Source organism: Onychomys torridus, chromosome 14 (assembly GCF_903995425.1).
Source record: "Onychomys torridus chromosome 14, mOncTor1.1, whole genome shotgun sequence".
Classification (NCBI taxonomy): Eukaryota; Metazoa; Chordata; class Mammalia; order Rodentia; family Cricetidae; genus Onychomys; species Onychomys torridus.
In genome coordinates this window covers 81,166,303-81,188,686 of record NC_050456.1, presented here as the reverse complement: position 1 = coordinate 81,188,686, position 22,384 = coordinate 81,166,303, and the positions used below count along the sequence as shown (strand labels likewise).

Sequence of the window (22,384 nt, the reverse complement as noted above, 5' to 3'; positions counted from 1 at the left end):
GAACAAGTAGGACATTTTTCCACAATATCCTTAGCTTGTTGCCAAGTAATGGAGAAATCCTTCTTCAAACCTTTGCTATTTACATGGTGTTCCTTATGAAATTCTGAGGCTTCTAGCACATTACCTATTAGTAACTGATCAATCTCATCATTACCTTGTGCTAGAGGTCCTGGCAGACCTGTATGGGATCTGGTATGTGTTATATATATAGAATGTTCCCTTTTTCTGATGATTTCCTGCAATTGTATGAATAATGAAGTTAATTCTGTATTATCAGGAATAAATTCAGCAGTTTCAATGTGTAAAACAACTCTCTCTGCATATTGAGAATCAGTGACTATATTGAGGGGTTCTGTGAAGTCCATCAGTACCATAAGAACAGCATACAGTTCTGCCTTTTGTACAGAGCTGTATGGACTTTGTACCACTTTACTTAAGTCTCCTGATTTGTATCCTGCTTTCCATGATTTATTTGCATCAGTATAGAATGTGAGGACTCCAGAAATTGACTTGTGTCGTACAATGTGAGGAAGGACCCATTCAGTCTTCTTTATGAATTCTATTCTCTTGCTTTTGGGATAATGGTTGTTAATCTCTCCCAAAAAGTTACTGCAGGCTCTCTGCCAGTATTCATTATCTTTCCATAGTGACAAAATTTCCTCATTAGTTAAAGGTACTACAATTTCTGCTGGGTCCATTCCTGTCAACTGACGAAGTCTTAATTTACCTTTTTGAATCAAATCAGAGGTCTTTTCTATATAAGTCTTTAATTTCTTATTTGGTTTACGTGGTAGGAATATCCACTCCAATATAATATCTTCCCTCTGCATCAAAATACCTGTGGGGGAATGTCTGGAGGGGAATATGACAAGAATGTATTTAAGTTCTGGATTCACACGATCCACATGTGCTTCTCGAATTGTCTTTTCTACTAGAGCCAATTCCTTCTCAGCTTCGGCTGATAATTCTCTTGGACTATTTAATTCTTTGTCCCCTTCTAGAGTAGTAGCCAAATTTTGTAGTCCATCTTTGGGTATTCCCATGACACCCAATAAGTTGGAAATGCTTCCTAACAACTTTTGAAAATCATTAAGAGTCTTTAATCGATCTCTCCTCAGTTGTACCTTTTGGGGTCTAAGTTTTTGTAACTCTATCTTATATCCTAAGTAATTAATAGAATCTCCTCTTTGTATTTTTTCAGGAGCAATTTGCAGTCCCCAGTGAGGCAAAACTTTTTTTACTTCTTCAAACATGCTTTCTAATGTGTCTAACTTTGGATCAGATAATAGGATATCATCCATATAGTGATAAATTATGGATTGTGGAAACTTTACACGAATTATCTCCAATGGTTTTTGCACAAAGTATTGGCATAAGGTAGGGCTCTTTAACATTCCCTGTGGGAGGACCTTCCATTGATATCTCTTGACTGGCTGAGAATTGTTATAATTAGGAACTGTGAAGGCAAATTTTTCTCTGTCATTTTCTTGTAAGGGTATGGTAAAGAAACAGTCTTTTAAGTCAATAACTATTATAGGCCATTCTTTGGGTAGCAGAGAGGGCAAGGGCATCCCAGTCTGTAGGGAGCCCATTGGCTGAATTACTTTATTAATAGCTCTCAGATCTGTCAGCATTCTCCAATTACCAGACTTTTTTTAAATAACAAATACAGGAGAATTCCAAGGGCTGGTAGATTCTTCAATGTGTTGAGCATTTAACTGCTCTTGAACCAGCTGTTCTAAATCTTGTAGCTTCTCTTTTGTCAAAGGCTACTGTCCAACCCAGACAGGTGTATTAGTTAGCCATTTTAAAGGTAAGGCAGTTGGTACTTCTGAGAGTTCAACAGCAGTTGTGCTCTGTTTGTGTACAGCCTGAATGGTTGGTGACTGTTTTTTATAGCATGTTATGATATTATTCCTAGAAACATGCATTGTCCTGATTCCTTTTCTGAGAGTGTAGGAATTTTAATCTGGGTATTCCACTGTTGTAACAGATCTCGGCCCCATAGATTTACTGCTACATTTGCTACATATGGCTTCAGCCTTCCTCTCTGTCCTTCTGGCCCTATACATTCAACCCATCTCAAACTCTGTTTTATCTGAGATAGGGTGGCAATTCCTAAAAGTTGGACATCTACCTCTTGAAGAGGCCAATTTGGATGCCATGATTTTGGTGTAATTACAGTCACATCCGCACCTGTGCCTACCAGGCCCTCCAGAACCAAGCCATTAATTCGAATTCTAAGCTTTGGTCTTTGTTCATTTATGGAAGTCTGCCAAAATATTTGTTTTATTGTGTTCTTTGTAAACTGTGATTCATCTATCAGAGCTGTTTTATCATCCATTGCAGTATTGGTTTTTACATTAGGCATTGGTTTATTCAGGTGTCCTGGAGAGGAATGTCTTCCACAGTGGCTGGGAATGTTCTTACCACATTTGATTTGGGGCCCTGCAGGAGGCCCCCTGAGGCGTTTCCCGCCAGTAAAGGGTTGCCTCGTATATCTATTTTTGATCTGCACTCACTGGTCCAATGTCGGCCTTTGCCACATCTTCTACATAATCCAGGAAGTGGTTGGGGTCTTCTGTTTAGGCTATTCCTAGAAGGAGTATTACTTCTAGCATTACCCCATGTACAGTTTTTACTTATATGACCTGGTGTACCACATTTAAAACATTTAGTACCACGGGGTCTTCTTTCACCTCTGGGATTTGTCTCTCCTATCCAAGCCTCATTACTGTAGTTAAGAGATTCAACACTATTAGTATACTGAATCCATTCTTCCAAAGGAGCTGATCTGATCTTTAATGGTGTAAGTATTCTTTTGCATTCTGCATTAGCATTGTCGAATGCCAAGGACTCAGTTAATATTTTTCTTAATTCTTTATCTGATACAGCTTTTGTTATAGCTGTGTTCAGCCTTTGTAAAAAATCAGTGAAGGGTTCATGTGGTCCCTGAAATATCTTTGTGTATACCTCAGTTGCTTTTCCAGGTTCTGGAATTTTTTCCCAAGCATTTAGAGCTGCTGTACAGCATAGGGATATTGTATGCTCATCATAAATGGCTTGTACATTCCTGTCAGTGAAACATCCCTCACCAAGTATTTGATCTTGGGAGATCTCAAAACCTCTGAGTTTACCTTGTTGTTCTAAATTTCTTGCCTCTTCTCTGAACTAGCTTTTCCACTGTAACTGCTGGCTATATTCTAGAACAGCTGAAATTAACTGATGCCAGTCATCTGGAATGATTCTATGTGAGGTAGATCACGAATTTAACATCTGTTTTACATATGTGGAGTGTATCCCATATGTAACTACTGCTTCCTTTATATTTTTAAAGTCCCTTGTTGAAATTGTTTGTAATGTATATGTCGTATATGGCTCGGGGTGTGTGTCATCTGCTGGCTTCTCATGGATGATAACAGGATAAGCCATTGTATGAGAGCCATTTGGAGATGTTACAACCTGTATGGTCTTGCACTTCTGCTTATTAGGTCCCTTGTCATGTTTATTTAGAGTTTCCTCCAGGGCTTGTAAACGAGCACCTAGGGTCTGTTCCAGGGAGTAAACCTCTTCTCTTTTAAGGGATTCCAGATTTTTCATGGAATCATGGAAGTTTTTATGTTCTTCTGAAACACATGACTCCATGGACCTTATCTTATCAAGTAATGATAATTTTTCTTCCTTATATATTGTCCGAGTAGCTACAACTTCACTCTGGAGAGTTAGTGTTCTATCCATTAAATACTCATATTTATTATCAATAAAAGCAATTTTGGGTACAAGCTTGTTTTGTAAATTCTGGTTAGCAGATTCCAGAGAGAGAATCTTTTTCTGTAAGCCTTCATTGCTATCTTTTAAAGCCTGTAAATCCTGGTTAGCAGATTCCAGAAAGAGAATCTTTTTATGTAAGTCCTGGTCAGCAGATTCCATAGACAGAATCTTTTTCTGTAAGCCTTCATTGCTAACCTTTAAAAGCCTGTAAATCCTGGTTAGCAGATTCCAGAAAGAGAATCTTTTTATGTAAGTCCTGGTCAGCAGATTCCATAGACAGAATCTTTTTCTGTAAGCCTTCATTGCTAACTTTTAAAGCCTGTAAATCCTGGTTAGCAGATTCCAGAAAGAGAATCCTTTTCTGTAAGCCTTCATTGTTATCTTTTAAAGCCTGTATTAGTCCCAATAATGACTCATCTTTGTTCTTATTATTAAACCAGTGTTTGAACACTGTGTGAATTATTACAATGAATGTCAAAATGGTACAGGCCAGATATGTCTTAGGGAGGTCGTATATTTCCAGGAAAATGTCATTCATCATACAGGCAAAAAGGTTATTAAATTCTTGTGAGGTAATGTTGTCAGCCATATTACAAGAATTACTCAAAATTTGTTAGTCAGTTTTAAGGTGTAAAATTATCAAGTACTTTTACTTGAAAGAAGCTTACCTTTCCATGGTTTTGGGGGGTGCAGTAGCACTTTTCAGCCAGCAGGAGGCATTGGTATACCTCCAAAGCAAGGCCTGCTGGTGACCTTGGCTGGAGGCAGCTGAAGGCAGGATCCAAGATGGCGGGGAGCCGGCACTCAGGGAGGAGTGGGAACGCCTTACTCACAGCGGTTTTCGCTGGTCTGGGGGATAAGCTAGGGAACTGAGACCGGCCTAGCTGCTCCCTTTTTCGGGAATGGAACCGTGTAGGCATCCCCTGGTTAAATGGAACTTTGCAGGCGGGTTTATGTACCGCCGCCAGCAGGGGAGGAGGCTGAGGGAGGGAGCCGCCTAGGCCTTTGGAATTTGCCCCACGTGAGTGCCAGATATTGGTGAAATTATTAAGGCCACTCCACGTAGTTAAAAGGGAGGTTTATTTTGTGGGCTAACTTACAAATGAAGGGGTAGGTTGCAGGGTCTGGCAAAGGTATAGTGCAGTCCAGCAGTGTTCTCTGGAGAACTCTGCTCAGTCTACCTCCAGCGTCCAGGGTCAGGGAACCAAGAGAGAGACCTCCTCCTGATCCTTGGTCTTCCACTTCCTCCTCTGCCCTGCCTTGTGGGCGTGACCATTACTGAAGCCTCAATGGGGGTTGGAACTTCCAGGCCAATGCTGGGATGGCTATCCACTACAAGTCTTAGATAATGGCAGTGGTTGACAGTCACCGCCATCCTTCGCTGACTCTCTGCTGCATCAGGATTGCTTCGTGGTTGCTGTGCTTTTGAGTTGTGTGGCATAGCAGTGTGTGAAAATTATTCTTAATGCAAAACCATGTGGATAGATGAAGATCAACCTTTAGGGCTGTTGTTGCTGTTGTTATTGTTGTTTTGTCCTTCAGGGCTGTTCAGGCTGGCTTGTATCACAGGAGAAGGTATGATGAACAGAAAAGACAACGAGAAGGAGGGCCAGCACTCTAGTGGCTGTGTGCCCCTCTGGAAGATTGTGTGTATTTGAGGTACTGCCTTTGAGGTGGCACATTATGTGTGACCAGAGTCATGTGTTGAGTACAGACAGGGTTGGGAGACTGTCCCTTGCCTGGTGTTGTTCCTTGATAGTGTGCTTTTCCCTGTCACTCAGTCTGTGTGGCCTCCACTCCACAGTCTCACAGAGTGTTTCCTTTTCAAGCTTCACAGCTGGATATTCTGTGAGTTATACAGAAATGCAGTAATCACAGAGAAAGGAAGGAAAAATGGGCCAAGCTGTTGGTCCCCCTTCTGTCCTCTAGGGAAGACAGACATGGTGTGTTTTTCCCTCTATACTTCTTTGCAGTGGCCTCTCTTGGCCTCAGTAACAGGGACAGTGAGGGAGTGAAGGTAACCACTCTAGCCTGGGGTTCCCTATCAGAAAGTCTCCCCCTGGCTGGAAGTGTACAGGCTCCTTCTTTAGAGTGGAAAGATGACAATTTGAGGGAGTGGCAAACCCAAGCATGGGGTCGACTCAACATGGAGGGCTTTGCCATGTTCAATCCTCACTATGAACGTGGCTGGATTTAGAGTCACCTTGGGAATGGAAGAGCACCCCTGATTGTGTTTGTGGGTGCAGTTCAGAGAGGATTAACTGAGGGGAAGACTCACCCTGGAATATGGGCCACATTGTCCCCATGGTTGAGACCCTAGAAGCAGATGAGGGTCAGCATTGTCTCCTCTCGGCTTCCTGTCCCTCCTCCACGGTGGGGACTGCTCTGCTGGGTCGCACACTCCCCCTGACACCATGGCCTGAGCCCTCGGAGATGATGGCAAAGTCAGCCTCTTCTGAAGTGGTTCTGCTCCTAGTGTCTGTGTAGTATTCTGGTCATTGCAATGTTAAAACAGGTTAACAGAGTCAGCCTTGGAGGATGCTGAAGTAGCCTAAGGAGAAAGCAGGCCGTGAGGCCCTGTTAGGAGAGGGCTAAGTTTCTGGAAGAAGGGTCAGGATCCCCAGGAGCCTGATGGAACACTAAATGCTAGGGGAGAGATAAGAATAAAAGAATATTTCAGAATTGGTGTAATTTTTCCCCCTTGAGTAAGTTGTGTTTATTGTAATTCCACTTTGTGTGTTATGTTGACGTGCCACTCACTGCTCTTAAAAGTTTTTAGTGGATTTCCTGGGGTTTACAGTATCATTTTTTTTCATTATCCCTCCTCCCAACACAGTTGTGCCTTTCTTCTCGCTGAGCTTTCCTGGAGGGGAGAGGCTCCATTGAAGGGGTCTTGTCAGGTCTGGCTGGGACTTGCTTCAGATTCTTCCCATGACATCTAGGGTTCAGGGTGTTGGTTTGTGAGGCCTTTGCTTTCAACATTCTGCTTAGCACCTTGGTGAGCCCTGCCTCAAGGAACAGGTACTTGTTTGAAGCACAGGCTTCTTGGTGGGGCTGGGGCTTTATTGTTTGGTCAGGCCAGTCTCAGAGGAACAATCTCTGGACCCCTTCCCCTTCCGATACTAATTCCTCCCACCTTGCCAGCTGCATGGTATCACTAATGTCCTGAGGAGATGGACTGAAGATCCTGGTACAGTGCCTTCCCCTGCCCAGCAGCTCCTGTTCTCACTAGCTTCTGTGGACACCTCAGATCTAAAGAGACATCCAGCAGGGCACCCAGTCTGCAGATGCTCTTTCTCTCCAAGGCTTTGGCCTGGGTGGTCTCAGCACACTGATGACTCAAGGCACATGTGTCCCTGGGCCTCAGTGAGCTTATCCTAAGGGAACTTAGAGGTAGCTCCACACCCAGAAGTTCCCTCTGTGTTCATAATGAAGAAACCAGCGAACAGCTGGGTAATGCATTTGTAGAAGCAGCATGCAGTATGGCACATCAGTCACATGGGGGCAGCAGTATCAATCTGAGCTCTGGCTAGCTCCACCTCAGGTCCACTTCCCCACAGTGCAAGCCTGGATGATTGATTCCAAACACAACAAGAAGCAATGGACATAAAAACTCTCACAGTAATACAATCCTGCATATATCCAAGGAGAGGATTCTGCAATTTATCAAAGAGGATAAGTCATTTTTATTTTTTAAAAGTTTATTTTTTTTAATATGCATCAAAGTCATAGCTGAAATGCCTACTTCTTGGCACAGCTTCCCCCCAACCCCCGGGAAACTGTTCTAGCAACACTGCATGTCCGAAGGCCACTGAGATTCACTGAGTCACAATGAACACCCACTGGACAAGGAGAGACACACCACAAGCGGCCACCATGGGGCTTTAAGGAAAGTGAGACTGTGACGAAGTGGGCAGTGAGCAGGACTCACCCTGTGTGCTGCTTCTTCCAGGAGAAGAGCTGTGAGAATGGGGAGGCATGCACCTGGACCAATGTATCGTAGCAGAAATGAGTCCTAGGCAGTCCCAAAGAAACCCCTAAAAGGAACTTCCAAAAGGAACCTCCACATTTCGGAGAGCTGTGCTTGTTATCAGCATTGTTAGGGTCAGAGCCTGGGCCCTAGCAGCCCCAACAAGTGGCTACCTGTCTTTGGTAGATCTCAATTAATGTGATAATGAAAAGGAAATTTATTCAATGGTGCCACACTGAGAAAAGGAACCAAGAAAAGAGGTCCAAATTCATCTTTGTGGTCCTACATGAGGTCTTAAATAGCAAGATAAATAAATTTTACACACACACACACACACACACACACACACATACACACACACACACACAGTGTGGTTTCACCCGTCACTGACCCATCGTGGTCTCAGGTCCCAAATCTCCTGCAAGTGATGGCGTGACAAGTTGTCAGAACTTTGTGAAATCTCTTCTTTGGAGACAAGTTCCTCCTCTGGCTGGACAGCTGAAGGGGAGCACAAATGTCTCTTTAGAAAGCTCCAGTCCTTACTCACCCATAAATGGGACACCTACACTACACCTCCTTCCCCCAAGGCTCAAGAAACATTACAGAAGGAGAGGCAGAAAGACTGCAAGAGCCTGAGGTTGGAGAGGACTGGGAGATGATGAGACCACTCCACTCATGGACTCACAAAGGCTGCGGTTACCTCCACAACACTTGCACAGTATCAAGCCACTAAACATCTGAGCGTTGAGAGTGGAGGGACTCACAAGCCCCGAATCCTAGCTGAGGAGCTGTTGACAGTTGGTGACTGCTAGGAGAGGGGAAGTCAGTCTTCATTAAGGGTATGGCACCTGGTAGGTACACCATGCACCAGTGGCTGGCCCCACACTTATGTGCGTGTGGGCAGCATTAATTAGGCTCAGAGGACATGAGGACAATCTTCACCAGATACCACGTCTGCTAGCATTCAACTTGAACTTCACACGTCCAGGAGTGAGAAAGAAATCTTTTATAATTGAAACTAATTTTGCATCTATTTGTGTAGGTTGTGTGTGTGTGTGTGTGTGTGTGTGTGTGTGTGTGTGTGTACATCCAAGTATGTGCAAGTGTGCATGCCATAGCACATACATGGAAGGCAGTTGCAAGAGTCAGCCCTCCCTTCCCTGTGTAGATTTTGGGCATCAAACTTAAGTTGTCAGTGTTGGCAGCAAGTGCCTTCACTCACCTAGCCATCTTGCTGGTCCCATTTCTGTTTTTTATAAACCATCAAGATCACCACTGGAGCAAGCTTTTATAGACACCAGTTTTTGTGTGAAGTCTCCAGCAGGATCCTCATCACACCAATTGCCTAGCAGCACTGCTGTGCAGCTCAGGAAAGTGTCTCTGTCAAAGGACCAGGAGGAAGCCCATGGATGCTCTGCAGGGTCCATAGCCCTGTTCTCTGCTATGAAGGATGCACACCATAATCACCTGCTCAGTCCAGGAGCCCAACAGGCGCACATCGAAGGTCATTTGGGGCTAATGACTAATGAAGCTGCTGGAGAAGTGGGGCTTTTAGCTAGCACTCCCCCAGCTCGCTAGCTTTTGAACTCAACTTCAGGAAGGCATCCTGGGCAATGGCAACAGTAGCTCCAGAGCAGTTTGCTGTGCACTGCAGAGAGATGTGGACTATATACTCTGCTCTTGGAGGCCACCCTTGACAGGCCATGCTTTGCCTGTTCAGCTCCTCCTAAAAGCTCACCCATGGTCTGTGGGAAAACTCGAGGGAGACCCTGGGCAATGTCAGGTTCAAGATAAGAAATGATCTGTTTAGAATGCTTCCAGCCCTTGACAAGTGTCACCAGGGACCAAGCCTTTTCTGGTCACACATATATTTTAATGTTATGTATATGCTTAGAGCCTGATTTCCAACCCTAGGCTGCAAATTAAAGTACTGATGTTATCTGTCACCCACACCACTTCCTCAGTCTGTTTTCAGAATGTCATGAGGGTTCTCAGTTGTAGCCAGGACAAAAAGCTTCAGGCTCTGTTTTTATCTGTCCATCTACTATTATCATCTAACTGCCTTCTGTCTGTCCATAATGATCATCGCGTAGCCTTATCCATTGTCTGTCCTGTGCATATCCATCTATCACGACTAAGTGCTTGTCACTTGTCAATTATCTATATCACTTAGTTATGTATCTGTTACTCTATCTCTCATATATTATTTATTTGAGCTTCAGAGAGTGAGAAATTTCTGGGGACTGACCCTCAGCCTTAGCCTGGTGCAGCATGTGAGGAGCCTGTACTTGGGAGTGTGTCTCTAGTGTGTGAATAGGTCCTGACTTCGATCACAGTGCTGCTCTGGTAAGAATTTTTTTCTTTTCTGTGTTTGACTTTCCAAATCTCTCTGTCTCTCTCTCTGTCTCTCTCTTTGTCTCTCTCTCTCTCTTTTAATAGACTGAGTTGTTTAAACATAATTTAGTTTCTATATCTAACTACTTGTGATTTTCTATTTAAAAAATTTAACAGATATTTGGGGAACAATAAAATAGCACAAAGTAATCACGCTGTGACTTTGGAAATGTAAAACATCGGTCCTCTCAGGAGTCTGAGGCAGCATGTAGCCCGAGAACACAGCCTTGAGTCTGACCTCAGAGTGAGGCCTCTGGCCTCTGGAGGGCTTTTGCAAGCGGCCTTTTGTATCTTTCTCAGCAGATGGACAGATAGAGTGTTGTGCCTGTGTGACGTTTCCTTCATCCAGTCAAAATCTACGCACTCCATCTTCCTGCCCAGACTGTGTGGTATCCCTGGTTATTCTGTCTACACCTAATCGATGATCGATCGAGGGCACATTCTTTCTTACCAGCTTTGTAAACTCCATGTGCGCAGAAGTCATTTACTCACCCTGCCCAACCACTGTGTACATTTGAGCCCATTTGTGGATTGTTTCCTAAGGTGATGTGTTTGATTTCAAAAGCTATTCGTTCACTGCGGTGCCATCTAGAAAACCGGATTATACATTTTTAAATATATCCATTGGCTGTCCCTGTGTTTTCTTTTGAGAAATGTCTACTTAAGTCTGTTGCTGTTTTTTTTTAAATAGGGTCATCATCACTGTTTTAATGCTGTTGTGCAAGCACCATTTGAGCTCTGGATATACTGTGGAAGTTAATTCCTTGTTGGGTGACTAGTTTATAAGTTTCTTCCCACCCTGCAGGCTGCCTCTTCGCTCTGTTGATTGTTTGTTTTGCAGTAAAGAAGCTTTTTGGTTTGATGTAATCCTGTGTCTATTTCTGCTCTTGTTTCCTGGGCTCTTATCCAGAAAATCTGTGCCCACTCCATCGACCTGAAACATTTCCCCAGTGTCCTTTCCTATTGGCTTCATAGTTTCAGATCTTACATTTAAGTCTTTAATCCATGTAAGTTGATTTTTCTTAGCTGCCTTAAATTTTTTCCCACGGGGATGAGAGGGGGGCCTTAAAATAGCTAAAACAAGATTTGTAAGCCCTGAGCCTTATTCTGAAGAAGCAGTTTACACCTGTGTACTGCTAAGTTGTTGCCATCTGCTAGCAGGATCTTCCTCTGCAGTGTTTGAACCAGCGGCACGTTCTGGCCTCTTCCAGCTCCTCTCTCAGGACTCCCAGGCTGAGACTGGACCCTGAACCCAGAAGGCCATCACCTTCAGTGTTCCCACTGCTGCTGACCCCACAGGGCCCTCCTTCATCAGGTGGGATGTGGGACATACCTCCAGGTCTGGGTCAACTGGGGCGGTGCTGAGCACCCCTGTGTCTGACCTCGCCTGGCTCAGTCCTCAGGAAATGCTTCACTGATAAGCTGAATTGACCCCTCCTCTGCTTATCCGAATTACTTTCTCATGGTGGTTACAATAAGCATTTTCCCCAACATGATAGCATTATCTAAAGCTATAAAATAAATAAACATGCTCATATTCTTACTTGAACTTAAGTATAAACTCTTATGCATTAAGAGCTTATTAAAATCAGGACACTATAATATTCTTTTAAGTTATGCTTATTTTTTCAAATTGTAAGCATAATAGTTGCACAATGGAGATAATTGGATCATTGTAGATAATAAAAAAATGAAAGAAAAATACAATCTTACCATAGAGGAGAAATATGCTTCATATTATTACATTTTAGTATTTTTAAATATATAAACATATATACATCTATAAAAATAAAATCAGTGTAGTGTATTTGTATAGCAAATCTGTTGATAGATTTGTTCAATTTGCTATTGTTAAGACATTCTGATCTTTTTGGGATATCGGTCCCTTCTTTACATGGTCTGAAGAGAGCTCTGCCCATGCCTGCATCACATTTTCTGAAAGTCATCTCTTTCCTCAGATAATGCTGGGTAGTCTGAGTTTCAGACACTAAGGTCTTCATTCTAAAGGAACAGTAAGTGCTGGATTGGCTGATATTTGGGGGTTTATCTTTGAAAACTGGATAAGAACCGAGGATAAGACTCAAGAGTTGTTTTGTGGGGTCCTATTTAGAGCATACACTTTGGAAAAAGTGATTTGGAATGTAGCTTCTTTCATTTTTGTGGGGGGAAAAGGCCATTAAATATTATCAGGGACCTCATTGCTTATGTCCTGATGAATCTTTTTTCTTCCCCCTTAAACTCCCTGGCACAACTGCCCACACTGTGTCCCACACTCAGTCTCTCTTGAAGCAGTGGGACTTCAAGTGGCTCCCCAGCAGTAATGAGTTTGTGTGGATTTACCTACCCTGTCCCAGCCTCACTGTTCAGCCTGGCTAGTACTTCATTCATACCCACATCCAGTTGGGTTGGTTGGCCCCGACACAGAAGGGTGTTCACCGAGCGCTGCAGGAATGAACATTGTATTCTCAGCTGTGCCATAATAGCCCACTTCTTTCTCTGCCTTGTGTGATAAACATTTTTCTTGAATCTGTTATGAGCAGGTACTGAGCTGAGAGTTGGGGAACCAAAGACGGGTAAGAATTATGCTGGCCTTGTGGTGTGGGTGGGTAAGCCAACTCCAGCATAAATCAGAGGACCTGCCTACAGAAGTATTTTGTTTGACCTTTGCAATGTTTTATAAACGTTTGAATAGTTTCCATGGGACACAGCCTTGAGTTCCCCACAGGTCTCCCACACCCTGCCCGAATCCCGCTGGAGCTGGTGACCTATGAAGTCTGCTGTGATTGCAGTCTAAACACTATCCCCTGAGACGCCACAAGCAGAGGGCTGGCTCACTGGAGGTTGAAGGTCAGACATGGAAATAAACATGCATGGAAGGTCCTAAGTCTAGTGTCGCCTAGGGGCCTTGGGAGGCTTCAGCAGGCATGGTGAGTGTTACCACCAAACCTTCTTGGGAATATTTTAGTGAAGTTGGAATAGACCACATTCATACTCAGCTTGTCAAATTTGGCCTGTGCTGTGAGATTCCTAAGTGACCCTTTGTCAGTGGTTCTTGATGGTTGATAGGACTCTGCACACAGTGTGCCTGCCTCCTGTTACAAGAAGTATATGTCCTACATTCTGAGATAAATACTGGGTATATGCAACTTTTTGTTTTGTTTTGGTTCTCATATATCAGGGATATAGAACTTTCATTTATTGAAGATTAACTAACAAAATCTTCCAGGTAGTTCCCAAACAAAACCTGAAAACCAGAAACAGGCGCAGCAGCAGTTCTTGACGTGTGGGTTACAAACTCTGTGGGGGTTGAGCCACCCTGTCTCAGGGGCCACATATCAGATGTCCTGCATATCAGATACAATTCATAACAGTAGCAAAACTATAGTTATGAAGTAGCAGTGAGAATAATTGTATGGTGGGGCACCATACCAGGAGGAACTGAGTTAGAGGGCTGCGGCGTTAGGAGGGTGGAGCCCCGCTGCCCACAGAGAAGGCCTCGCCGTCGCCGGTATGCACGGGTCCTAGTACAACCACTTTAGCCCATGTCCAGTATGTGTGTCCATCGGTTTATGTTCTCATGCTGTCAGACTCAGACATGCTACTTCAGAACCAGCCTGTGCTGCCATCCCTCCAATTGGAATCTCTTGTTACCCAGCATCCCATGGATGAAGAGATTTCCTCTACCCTGCCCTCTGAATCCATCACTAATTTCATATTGGCTTTTCCAGGAAGAGCAGCACTGTAGCAATATTTTCAAAACATTACTTTCCATGACATGAGGAGCCCAGATGTGGGGACACCTCCCCATCCAGATGTTGCATGTAAGACATTCACACCCTACTACACACATCTCAGCTTCTAGTTCTCCTTTCTGTGTGTGGCTTGCTGGATGCTAAGCCGTGAGCTGTAGCTCGTTTGCCCCATCTGCATGCCCCGCGGCAGTCTACCTCTCTCAGGTATCTAGTGATTCTAATGATGTCCTGGGTTGTTCATGGCTCTCCTCAGTGTATTCCATCAGCACCTTGCCTTGTGCTGTCAGAGGTGAATGATTCCTTTTGTCCTCCTTTCCCCAAACCTGATATCCACAGCCACCCCAGACCAGGCCTCCACATCCCCTCCCCCCCCAAGATCTCGGCTTGTCCTGGTAGGGATTCTGAGTTCTTGTTTTCAGAGAACATTTTTCTGTCTTAATGCCTTCTGGAGGTTGTTCCTGAAAATCCTGACCTTGGCATCCATAGAACAGAGCACCAGGGCAAGCATCATCAGCCCCAGGAGTTGTTGGTACAGGTACTTACAAGTAGTGGTTTCTGTAGTTACTAGGGAATGAAGCATCTTGGGTAGCCAGCAGCTCTCGCAGCTCTTCCATGGCAAAGACATTGTCTCTCATATTAACTTGTCATACAGCCCTTTTCATTCTAAATGTTTTTGGCATATTTCGAGATTTGTTGAGAAATCAAGAAGTGTCTACTCTCTGTAGGTATGCTGTGTACCCAGACAACAAATCATTTGCATGAAACCTGCCTTTAACTTAGTGCTTCAGACTGAAGATGCTTTCAGACTGTTCAGTAACAGTGCTTCCCTGTGTGGCCGCCCAAATGCAGAGGACCCAAGCTTCGCCCATCAGGGGGCCCACCCCAAGCCTCCTTTGTTTCTTCTGCTGTGTCCCACATGCCTGTCCATGAGTACCACACCCCCGCATGATTTCTGCTGTTTTGATCCCAAGCTGTACCTCAGTTCCCGAAGTGTCAGGACATCAGTACTGGCACCATGTTACTTTGTGTTGTCTTACCTGGAGTCTTGGGTCCCAGCCTCTTGCTGACTGACAGCTCAAAATGTGTTTGTTTCTTATAGTTTGGTGATTCCTGGTTAAAATTCCATTCTGTGCATCCCTGCCTGCTGGCTAAGGACTGCTGGCCCTGGACCATGGCATGTCTAGTGCTGTCCCGGAGTCTGTGGTGTGCAGTGTATTCTGCTTTTGTCTGCATCTAAACTTCACATGCTAGATAGCGCAAGTGCCTGGGATGTTTAAATACACCCAACTTTCCAAATGTGCAGGAATTAAGTAGAGGGGGCTACTACCTACCCTTGCTTTTTTCTGTAAGTTTTCAAAAACTAAATTCCTGAAAATGCTTTCAGAATTCAATCTTGCCAACAAGGGCAGGCTCACTCCCTCCGTTGGGTTCATCCTTGTGCTCAGCACTTTATCATGTGCTGTGGAACTGTGCATGGAGGCCCCAACATGTATCTGCTTTATGTGTGGTGACATCACAGCTCCCTTGTCCTCCAGCAGTGCATAATCTAGGACAAAGCAAGCCCAGGAGCATGCAAAAGCTCTGCAGTCTGCTCACCAGCAAAGACAGAGAGCATTGGATACAGATGAAAATAAGCAGATGATTAGGGTTCTCTGAATTCTCCTCTGGCCTCAGAATGGCAATGATTTCTTTCCAGTGATGCATGAAAGCCCATGGTGGCACCTACTGGATCATTTTATTACTGTAGGAAGTGGCTTTTCCCCTCCCCATTATAGAGAAAAGAGATGTCTATTAATGAGCCCCCTAGCAGCTTGTTTTAGTTAGGATTACTATTGCTGAGATGAAACATCATGACCAAAAGCAAGTTGGGGAGGAAAGGCACTTACAGTTCTGTATATCAGTTCATCAAAAGCAGTGAGGGAAGGCACTCAAGCAGGGCAAGAACCTGGAGGCAGGAGCTGATGCAGGGCATAGAGGGGATACTGCTTATTGGCTTGCTCATCATGACTTATTTAGCCTACTTTCTTAATAGAACTCAGGCTCACTAGCCCAGGGATGGTCCCTCCTACAATGGGCTGGGCCTGGCCTCCTCCATTGACCGCTAATTAAGACAATCCCTTACAGTGGATCTTATGGAGGCATTTTCCCAATTGAGGTTCCCTCCTTTGAGATGACTACTACTGGTAAGCACAATTAGCTAGGTGTGTCTCTCAGATCTCCCTACCTCATATAAATAAGTGACAAAGACAAACATTACTTGTGCTTAGCTCATGCAGATTTTGGTTGTAGGCTCTTCTCCGAATGAAATGTCTGTGTGCAATGAGTGCTAAGAGCAGCAGGGCTTTCTTCCATTCAAGGCTGAAGATGTTGCCAGTGCTCACTGCCCTTCGGAAACAGATGTGCTGATCGGGGTTCCTCTGGTCATACCCAGGTGAGATGATTCCACAGAGAACTGATCACCTTATTCTTGATAATACTGGAGACATGAGTGGAACCCAGGTCTAACCTTGGAGATATCCTCAAAGACCTTAAGTTCATGGACTATTAATGAACACCTGGGTAGAAGGCTCTAGAAAGAAAGGAAAAGAAAGTGGAAGAGAAAAAGATGTGGTAGAGCCAGGTGGTAGTGAGACACACCTTTAATCCCAGCACTCGGGTGGCAGAAGCAGGCAGATCTCTGTGAGTTTGAGACCAGCCTGGTCTGCAGCTTGAGATTCAGGACAACTAGGGCTATACAGAGAAACACTGTCTTGAAAAACCAAACCAAACAACAACAGCAAAAAACCATGGTAGAAATGTGACAGGTATATTCTTTTTAATTTTTAAATTTAAATATTTTTTTGATCATACTCTTCCTCCAAGTCCTTCCAGATTCCCCTCCTCCCTCTCTCCCTCCCTCCCTCCCTCCACCCCTCCCTCCCTCCCAACTTTAAGTTTTGTTCTCAATAAACAAAAACCCAATACATGGTCTGGAGAGATGGCTCAGCAGTTAAGAGCACTGGCTGTTCTTACAGAGGTCCTGAGTTCATTTCCCAGCAACTACATAGTGGCTTCCAACCATCTGTGATGAGAACTGGCGCCCTTCTAGTCTGCAGGCAGAATACTATATACAAAATAAATAAATCTTAAAAAAAACCAATACAACAACAACCCCCAACCAAGAAAACAAATTAAAAACAACAACAACAACAATAAAAAAACCACTCAAACAGAAAACAAAACAAAACAAAACAAAACACCAAACTGTAACCACATAAAAGCACACAAAATAACTGTGGAGTCCATCCTATGTTGTTCAACTACCCCTGAACATGAAGCTTCTCCTGGAGTGGTTGATATACCTACCCAGTGATTTTTCTGTCTCCCAGGAGGTATAAGTGACAGTTCAGTTGTTAAACCTTTGCCCTAGTGGCTAGCTTTTCATTCATTCCTTCATTTCACTCATTTTTTAGATACAACAAAATAAAATATAAGATAAAACAAAAACTGCCACATTGAAGTTAGCAACAGAAGGAAAGAGTCCAAGAGAAGGCACAAAAATCAGAGACTCACTTATTTACACACTCAAGGAATCCCACCCTACCCCCCCAAAAAAAAACAAAAACAAAAACAAAAACCTGGAAGCCATAGTACATGTGCTGAAGACCTGGGGCAGACTCCTGAAAGCTCTACATGCTCTGTCTCTGAGTTCATGAGCTTTGCTCATGTCTTCGCAGAAGGCCTGGTTTCCTTGGTGCCCCTCATCCCCTTTGACTCTTATACTCTTTCTGCCTCCTCCTCAGCAGTGGTCCCTGAGCTCCGAGGGGAGGGATTTAGTGGAGACATCCCATTGAGGGCTGAGTACTCCAAAGTATCTCACTCCCGAATAATGTCTGGCTGTGGGTCTCTGTATTTGCTCATCTGCTGCAGGAGGAAGCCTTACTGATGACGGCTAAACAAGGCACTGATCTATAAGTATAGCAGAATATCATTAGGAGTTATTTTATCACTACATTGTTTTTCTTTTTTTAGGCCAATAATATTTGATTTTACACATGTTCCTTGGGCTATCTAGTCTCAGGTTCTTGATCACCCAAGCAGTGTTAGGTGTGGGTTCCATCTTGTGGAGTGGGCCTAAATCAACTAGTTATTGGTTGGTTCTTCCCACAAGCTTTGTACCACCATTGCACTAGTTGTCTTGCAGACAGTGCACCATTGTAGATAAAGAGTTTGTGGCTGGCTTGGTGTGTGTGTTTGTCTTGTGGTAGCATTGAGTACCTTCCTATACCAAAGATGCTAGAGCATTGGAGTGGAGACTCTGTGCAGGCACCAGCTGGACATTTCCATGCTCAATGAGCTGTGTAGGTGTCTTCAGCAATCGGACCTTGCTGTTTGTTTGTGGAGAACAACCTATAGTCTTGGCAACAGTATATGTTGTTTCGGGAATTTCAGTGGAGCCTCTTTGGCCAACAACTCAATTAGTTGTAACCTAGTTCTGGTACTGGAAGTTTTGTTTGGTGACAATAGATGGCCAGTTGGGACTGTCTTCCTCCATTGTTTGGTGATCTCATTTAGATGGTCTTCATATATGTATATTTTAGGAAATTTCTATTGTATTAGTTTTCCATACTACTCCTCAAATGCCCCTTAATTTTAGTTGTATCTCCCCATATTCCCTCCCACAGTTTCATCTCCCCCACACCACTTGATCCTCACATTCTACCTCTGCCCCCATCCATATTATCTTTTCCATTTTCCTCCCCTAACTGTTCCCTTTAGTCCTGTACTCTATACCTATCCTCTGTGGTACTATGAACTATAGCTTGGTTATCATTGACTTAACAGCTAATATCTGCATACATACCATATTTGTATTTCTGGGTTTGGGATACCTCACTCAGGATGCTTTTTTTCTAGTTCCATTTATTTGCCTGCAAATTTCACAATGGCATTTTTTAAATGGCACAGTAATAATCCATTGTTATAAATACTCCATTGGTATAAATGTACCACATTTTCTTTACCCAATCTTCTGTTGTTTCCAATGTCTGATTACTATGAATAGAGCATCAAAGAAATGGTTGAGCAATGACACTTGGGTGAAGCATCCTTTGGGTATGTGCCCAAGAGTGAAATAGCTGTATCTTGAGGTATATCAGTTCTCATCTTCCTGAGGAACTACCACCACTGATTTCCCTAGTGGCTGTCCAAGTTTGCACTCGCACCAACAATAGAGGAGTGTTCCACTTATTCCACATCCTCAACAGCATGAGCTGTCACTTGTGTTGTTGATCTTAGCCATTCTGGCAGGTGTAAGATGAAATCTCAAAGTAGTTTGGGTTTGCATTTCCCTGTTGGCTAAGGATGCTGAACTTTTCTGTGTTTCTTGGCCATTTGAGTTTCCTCTGTTGAGAATTCTCTATTTAGATCTATATCCCAGATTTTAACTGGGCTATTTGATTTCTTGATACGGACTTTGTTGAGTTCTTTATATATTTTGGATATTAGTTATCTATCAGATGTGGAGTTGGTAAAAATCTTTTCCCATTCTGTAGCCTGTCACTTTGTCCAAATGACAGAGTTCTTTTCCATGCAGAAGCATCTCAGTTTCATGAGGTCCCACTTATTAATTTTGGTTTTAGTGCTTATGCTAATGGTGATTTGTTCAGAAAGTTTTCTCCTGCGCTGATGAGTTCAAGGGTATTGCCTACTTTTCTTTCATCAGGTTCAGTGTATCTGGTTTTATGTTGAGGTTTTTTGTAGCTGAAGTTTTCCTGTGTCCCAGCCTGCTAGCAGTCGGGACAAATCTCTCCCACTAGCGTCCCCCAAGGAAACACACAGAGGCTTATATTACTTATAAACTGCATGACTATGGCAGGTTTCTTGCTATCTAGTTCTTACATCTTAAATTAACCCATTTCTATTAATCTATAAGTTGCCATGTGGCTTGTGGCTTACTGGTACTTTATATCCTACTTCTCATGGTGGTGGCAGCTGGCAACATCTCCTGACTCAGCCTCCCCATTCCCAGAATTCTCCTCTCTCTTTGTCCTGCTTATACTTCCTGCCTGGCTACTGACCAATCAGCACTTTATTTATTAACCAATCAGAGGAACACATTCACAGCATACAGATACTTACAGCAGTCTTTGATCCATTTGGAATTGAATTTTGTGCAGGGTGATAAGTATGGATCAATTTGGATTCTTCTACATGCAGCCATCCAGTTTGACCAGCACCATTTGTTGAAGATGCTGTCTTTTTTTCTAGTGTGTACTTCTAGCTTCCTTGTCAAAAATCAGGTGTCCATAGGTGTGTGGATTTATGTCTTGCTGTGGGATGGTCTTTCTGTATGCTTTGAATATGTGTTGCTACTATTGGTTAATAAAGAAGCTGTTTTGACCTATGGCAACACAGGATACAGCCAGAAGGAAAATCCAAGAGAGACACAGGGAGAAGAAAGGCAGAGTCGGGGAGACGCTGCGAGCTGCCAGGGGAGCAAGATGTAATAGAACACAGGTAAAGCCAGGAGACACATGGGGATGCGTAGATGAATAGAAATGGGTTCATTTAAGATGTAATAACCAGATAGCAATAAGCCTGAGCCATAGTTTATATTTATATTTATAAACTATTTATTAATTATAAACAGTTTATAATTAATATTAAGCCTCTGCATGATTATTTTATAAAAATGGCTGCTACTCAGGTGGGACCAGGTGGGACCAAGCGGGACCAAGAAACATCAGTCTACAATGTCTGAGTGTTCAATTGGATTCCATTGGTCAGTTTTGTGACACATTAGTTTGTTTATAGTTACATTGTTTATGCTGTGGAATATTTGTTTAAAGATGCAAAGATATGTTGCATTCTTTTATGTTACATTTGTTTAACTCTGTGAAGCTGTGTTTGCCTTCCTAAAACACCTGATTGGTCTAATAAAGAGCTGAATGGCCAATAACTAGGCAGGGGCTACTAGGCAGAGAGAATAAATCGAAGGAGAAGAAAGAGAAGAAGGAGGAGCAAGAAAAAGGAGAAAAAGCGGAGGATACCAGAGGCCAGCCACCAGCCACATAGCCAGATACAGAGTAAGAAGGAAAGAAGAGGTATATAGAATAAAGAAAGGTAAAGGCCTAGAGGCAAAAGGTAGATGGGATAATTTAAGTTAAGAAAATCTGGGTAGAAATAAGCCAAGCTAAGGCCAGGAATTCATTAGTAAGAACAAGTCTTCATGTATGTATTTGGGAGCTGGGTGTTGGGACCCCAAAGAGTGGAAGACAACTACATTTTGGTGCTCCAATGTTGGTTCAGATTCCCATATAGGGCCTGAGACAGCTTAAAAAAAAGGTACAGCTCCTTTAAGAAATTCTGCTGTATAGCAGAGCACTTAAAAAGCCTTTTTCATGCTGAGTAGAAACAAAAAACTAAGTAAAATTTGCCTCCCACAGTGCAGGGTACTAGCATTACAGAGCTGGGGGGCTGAAGGCAGTTTCTGGTCAATCACACCTCTGACTGGCCTGCAAGCTTTAGGCTTGGCTTTTGCAGACCTGAAGAGTGGGAAGAGCCAGCTGCCAAAGCCACAGCAGAGGTCCTAGCCTCCTAGCTGTGCTGCTCAACAATTTAAAGGATCACACAGTCAAAAAAGACTAAAGATACACAGTAAAGAGGTCCATATGGAAAAAAACCTCTAAACAGGTTCCAGTGTGTTTAAAAATGCTTGAGGCTTAAGAAAGAAAGAAAAAAAAGGTTATAGATAATCATAGAAAGAAATAGATAGTAAACTAATAATAAAGTCTTTAAAGAGAGAGTAAAAGTAATATAAAAGAAAAAAGCTGCATAACAATAGAAAATATACAGGGAGTCTGGATCCTATATAGTATTGTGTTGATTTTGAATATTTTGATTGCTGGTAAGCAAATGACAGCTGCTGAGAGACATGGGATTGAAAGAGGGACTGCTGAAATAAACCAGCCTGGATATTTTAAGAATGCCTTAACTTTAAAATGGAACTAAAATTGCATTACTTTGGAGAAGAGGTTTTGCTGTGGGTTCCTTCAGGGTTAATATGGATGAAATTTGATCAGGGAGACTTCCTGAATCTTAATAGGTGATATATATCAACAAAGTTTATAGCTGGTCTTCACAGGACTTGGCCATTATCTCAATTTTCTCAGGGACCCCTAAAATGCCTTTGCCCACCAACCTCAGGAATCAGTCTCGAGAAGATGATGCCCACATCCCTAAGAGGTGGGGTGAGTGGTTGCTGGTTATTTGGTGGATTATGGATATTTGTTATCATTTAGGGAAATATGGGAATATAGGATAAAAAGATACCTATTAATCTCAGATATTTGGCATTGGCATGTATTTTGGTATATTATTACAAATTTAAAGTTATTTTTGTTATACTATACATATGTTTCTACTCTTGTTTGGGGTATTGTGCTTATGCAGTTGATTTTAAAATGCAATATATAATTATGAAATGTTGTTAGTAGTTAATCTATAATAATCAAAC

The 22,384-nt window shown here is 43.0% G+C and overlaps 1 protein-coding gene and 1 long non-coding RNA gene across 8 annotated transcripts in view; both read left to right on the top strand.

Moving 5' to 3' along the window:
- Dync2i1 (dynein 2 intermediate chain 1) overlaps positions 1-10,785 on the top strand; it is a 67,066-nt gene extending 56,281 nt beyond the window's left edge. For 3 of the 5 annotated variants that reach the window (XM_036205920.1, XM_036205919.1, XM_036205916.1), the window contains exons 24-25: positions 9,964-10,087; positions 10,436-10,785. The gene's annotated coding sequence lies outside the window, so the exon portion shown is untranslated. Of the gene's footprint in view, positions 1-9,957; positions 10,088-10,435 lie in introns of all 5 variants that reach the window. The other 2 variants (XM_036205918.1, XM_036205917.1) reach the window with 2 other exon arrangements.
- Positions 10,786-11,914: 1,129 nt separating this feature from the next.
- LOC118595414 overlaps positions 11,915-22,384 on the top strand; it is a 33,381-nt gene continuing 22,911 nt past the window's right edge. For 2 of the 3 annotated variants that reach the window (XR_004946523.1, XR_004946524.1), the window contains exon 1: positions 15,877-16,318. This is a non-coding gene — a long non-coding RNA (uncharacterized LOC118595414). Of the gene's footprint in view, positions 14,423-15,876; positions 16,319-22,384 lie in introns of those variants that run through there. The other variant, XR_004946525.1, reaches the window with a different exon arrangement.